The sequence below is a fragment of the Chaetura pelagica genome, unplaced genomic scaffold, assembly GCF_000747805.2.
Source record: "Chaetura pelagica isolate M959 unplaced genomic scaffold, ChaPel_1.0 scaffold101, whole genome shotgun sequence".
NCBI classification, from domain to species: domain Eukaryota; kingdom Metazoa; phylum Chordata; class Aves; order Apodiformes; family Apodidae; genus Chaetura; species Chaetura pelagica.
Genome location: NW_009952564.1, coordinates 4,482,305 through 4,487,602, shown reverse-complemented (window position 1 = coordinate 4,487,602; position 5,298 = coordinate 4,482,305).

Sequence of the window (5,298 nt, the reverse complement as noted above, 5' to 3'; positions counted from 1 at the left end):
TTGAAGGGTATTTATGAAGGGATTACCATTTTCATCCCTGAGTGTCCTCTGCATTCCGTTCATCTCCACTAGACATCTCCAGGAAAGGATTTGCTTTGGTTTTTTGAGGAGACTTTGCTTAAAGAATTCTGCAATTCTTTTCAGTTTTGTTGAGATAGTACACGCTGTTCTAAAAGATCAATTGAAATACAATTTAAAAAAAAAATATCAGCATCCTAGATTGACTTTTTTAGGCTGTGGAATAGTCTCCCAGGGATGTGGTAGAAATGGCTTTTCTTGCAACATAGAGAACTGCTGAAACAAAATACTCAAAATTATAAAGACAAAATGAGTTTTTTTCAGGGACTGAGCTGAGATTTAGCAGACATGGTAGGTCAGCAAACATCCATCATTTTGATTTTTTTTTTTCTCTCTGCCTCTAACTCCATGTAAACAAGGAAGGAAGAGTTTTCATTAAAAAACAACAACAACAAAATAAAACAAACAGAGAAAATAACTTATCTTAGGGAATACATTCTTCCATAGTTTAATTGAAACTACAGTTCATTACATTTCTGAAATGTGTTCAGAGCCACAGTATACTACCTTTACTATGATTTAAGCTGTATTTGTTTAAGTAAGTGTCCTCTTTGAAGTGGATATTCTCTAGATTTTAAGTAACATATATCAGATTTTCTAACATCTACAGTTTGTTTCACATTTCCTGAAGTTGTATTAATGCACATATTCTTTTTCTGAGCTGGTAAGACTTAGATACTTCTCTGATTTAGTTATTACTTCTCACTGTCCCTTCATCCACAAACTACATGAGATTTAAGCTTCCCCAAGTGAAACGTATATTGCAAGTTGAGGCAATTCTATGTAACATGCCTTAGCATGTGTCCATCAAATTCAGCTGCAAGGATGTTATTTCCTTCCAAGTCTTCATGTACATCACAAAGAAACTAGAGCTATGAAATATTCCTGTCGTATATAGTTGAAAGAAATCTCTCTTATATTAAGTGTGGAAGTATTGTCAGATGTCCATTGAATATCAGAAAGGGCAGGCTTAAATATTTTCTTTCATTTTCCTGGGCAAAATGTAATTAATTATATACTCAGAACAAGAGGGTAAAACCAGAGTGAAATTCTGTTTAAATGCAAGTGGATGCTTACAGAAATGGAAGTATTCCTCTGGCTCTCATCTACATTGTTTGATATACAACAGTAAAACTGTCTAAATGTGTCCTGGGTGCAAGCAGGGTCAAGTTCTTCCTTATCTTTTTTTGTTACATCAAAAGAAGGATACAGTCCACCGAGCACTGTGGGACTGACATAGTTGGACTGTCTGGCATTTAGCTCTGCAAAAAATGGAAGTGCTTGGTGAACAGGAACATAGATGCAGGCCTGTACAGAGTCTGTGCCTTTAACATAGTGAATGAAACCAAGATTTTCAAATGCTGATGATAACAGCTTGCTACAAAAGAAGATTTGTGTCTGATTTTAGAATGTGTTGGTGGAAGGGTACCAGAGCCTCTGGGGAAATGAAAGAGAGTAGATATTTAGGTGCTTAGCTCAGGACATGCAAAGGTGGCCAACATGGAACAGCTAGTATAGCTGAATTTATTCTTTAATAGGTGGCTGAAAGGGAGATTTCTTTGCCTTTCTTTGTTGTTTCAATTTCAAGAGCATATTACAGCATTAATTTATTTCTGGGATAATCAGCAACTGTCATGAATATATATAATAAACTTACAGATCCCTTGGATGAATTCAAGGAGCCTTGGATCAGTCCCAAATGTGCAGCATGTTTTTTAATAACTGATCTCCTGTATATCTGGAACTGACAAATCTGTACAAGTGGTAGGTCACAAATTCACATCCCTATCTATGGATAGTTTTAAGGATTTGGATCATTCTTTTTAAGCCTTAACTCTATATTCAGTTTGCTTTCAAGCTCCCTATTGTATCTGCTTTTCCTGTGGGCTTTTGTTTTTATTTTCATTTTATTTCAACAGATGTTATTTACTGTTGTTTCCCTCTGCTTTGGAGAGGATTTATCATTGAGATGTATTTTCATTTTAGCTCACAAATATATTAAATCCAGTCATGAAGCCTGATCAAAACAGCTGGAAAGTGACACTGAAATTAAGGCTATAGAGCTGCTTCTCTAATCTGCTGAGCAGTTTCTATTAATGCAGTTTAAATAAAATGAGTCTGCAAACAGGAAAGCTTAAAGGATACAAAATCCTGGCTTTATAAATGATGGCCGAGCTAGCAGGAACCACCCCATAGTGTGTAATCTTTTCCTTTCATGTAACAAGGTTATCTGGCCTCACAAGCTTCTTAGGGTAAACTTAATTAAAGCCAATGAAGAGAAAATGGAAAAGGGAAGAGGTAGCTGTTTTGATTTCAGAAGTTAAGTATTTTTAAATATATATTTCTGTGGGCTACAGGTATGTCTCTCTAGTATTAGTGGGAGACTTAGAGGAAGAAAGCTTAATTTTATATTTCTTTTTCCTATTATATTTATACACACACACTCACACACCCTCTCATAGTGAGTGGAGCTGAGTGGATGTTTCCCTTTTCCTAGGAGATAAGAGCTCACTGAATAATAGAGGTCCTCTCCAAGAACAGAATATGCTACAAATGTTGACAATGAGTTTGTCAGTGTTCCTAACATTTCTATACAGCTGTAATTCGTGGATTTAATAAAATATTGATGTCTGTTTCCAGTTCTATCATGCAGCAAAAAAACCTCTACGTGGTGTAAATGAAACACTTCTACAATGAGCTGGAGGATACATGTCATTTCTTGCCCTGGTGGAAAAGATCTGTGCCACCCCATCTGCTGTTCCAAATGCCTAATCTCCGAAATATCAATGAAAACGAGCACTGTTGTAAAGAAGCACTTGCTATTTTATCTGAGTTTCTGTTTAGCCTGGTAAAACATCCCTCTATCAGTTTGCATCACCAAGCTATTGCTGAACTATAAGCCCAAGTCTAATCTCAGACTGATTAAATGCATCCAACATGACATTTGACTCAATCTGCTCATAAATAATAATAACTATACTTTACATTTATATAACCCCTTTCAGCAAGAGCTCTCCCAAAAGGCCTTCTTGACCTCCAATTTATCTATGGTGACTTTCACTGAATTAGAGGCAAGCGTAATGTTCTCTACTCTGCTACCACATACAGTGGAAACAGCTGCAAGATAAATTACATTTCCGATGAGATTCCAGTCATCTTAGCTATGTGATGCTCAGAAATCAACCTCAGCAGAGATCACCTGTAACTTTATTAGTGTCTCAGTCATTTAGACAGCTGTCAAATATATAAAAAGCTACTTGCCCAATAAGTACTATCTCCTTTCTTCCAAGTCTGGAATTTTCAACCCTCAAATAATTACACAGAACTTAGCTTGACAATATTTATTCTGGAAAAATGATACTTTTAAGCTCAGGATTTTACAAGTCACTGTTGATAAAAAAAAAAAAAAAAAAAAAAAAAAAAAAAAAAAAAAAAAGTTTAATGAGGCTGAAAAAAAAAAAAAGGTTCCTGGAATTAAGGTGTTTCTGACTCAACCTAGACATCAAACAATGCAGAGAGGGATTTTCAAATTCATGTGCTGTGCCTACTGCAGCTGTTGAAGCCTAAATGCCATTAATAAAATTGCCTTTGATAAATTGTGAAGTCTGACTTTAACAATCTCCCAACACAACACCTTAGACATACCTGTCTAAGAAACCTCCTCTAAGACATTTTCTCCCTGTTCCTGAGCAGAGGCACAATTCCTATTGCTTTCCAGAGGACCAGACTTTAGCCAATGTGATGTTTTTACTTCTGTGTAAAACTATCTCATTTGTTTAATACAGAATGTAGCATAATGCTTTTTTAAAAATCATCAGTTATTTAGTTTACTTTAAAACATCCTTATGGCTCACAGACTATGCCAAAGACAACTTATAATAAACTTTACAAGAATTAAGTATCTCCACTGTCCATGAAATTTGAAAAGTCATGGCAGTCAGGTGAAGTCCCTGGTGACTGGAAGAAAGGACGTGTTACGCCCATATTTAAAAAGGGTAGAAAGGAGGACCCTGGGAATTACTGACCTATCAGTCTCCCCTCTATGCCTGGGAAGATCATGGAACAGATCCTCCTTGAAGACATGCTAAGGCACAGGTGATCCAGGACAGCCAGCACAGCTTTACCAGGGACAGATCCTGTCTGACCAACCTAGTGGCTTTCTGCAATGGAGTGACTGCATCAGTGGACAAAGGAAGACCTATGGATGTCATCTATCTGGACTTCTGCAAGGCCTTTGACACGGTCCCCTGCAAGATCCTTTTCACTAAATTGGAAAGATATGGGTTTGGTGGGTAGACTGTTCGTCCTCTCCAAGAACAGAATATGCTACAAATGTTGACAATGAGTTTGTCAGTGTTCCTAACATTTCTATACAGCTGTAATTCGTGGATTTAATAAAATATTGATGTCTGTTTCCAGTTCTATCATGCAGCAAAAAAACCTCTACGTGGTGTAAATGAAACACTTCTACAATGAGCTGGAGGATACATGTCATTTCTTGCCCTGGTGGAAAAGATCTGTGCCACCCCATCTGCTGTTCCAAATGCCTAATCTCCGAAATATCAATGAAAACGAGCACTGTTGTAAAGAAGCACTTGCTATTTTATCTGAGTTTCTGTTTAGCCTGGTAAAACATCCCTCTATCAGTTTGCATCACCAAGCTATTGCTGAACTATAAGCCCAAGTCTAATCTCAGACTGATTAAATGCATCCAACATGACATTTGACTCAATCTGCTCATAAATAATAATAACTATACTTTACATTTATATAACCCCTTTCAGCAAGAGCTCTCCCAAAAGGCCTTCTTGACCTCCAATTTATCTATGGTGACTTTCACTGAATTAGAGGCAAGCGTAATGTTCTCTACTCTGCTACCACATACAGTGGAAACAGCTGCAAGATAAATTACATTTCCGATGAGATTCCAGTCATCTTAGCTATGTGATGCTCAGAAATCAACCTCAGCAGAGATCACCTGTAACTTTATTAGTGTCTCAGTCATTTAGACAGCTGTCAAATATATAAAAAGCTACTTGCCCAATAAGTACTATCTCCTTTCTTCCAAGTCTGGAATTTTCAACCCTCAAATAATTACACAGAACTTAGCTTGACAATATTTATTCTGGAAAAATGATACTTTTAAGCTCAGGATTTTACAAGTCACTGTTGACAAAAAAAAAAAAAAAAAAAAAAAAAAAAAAAAAAAAGTATAAAGGG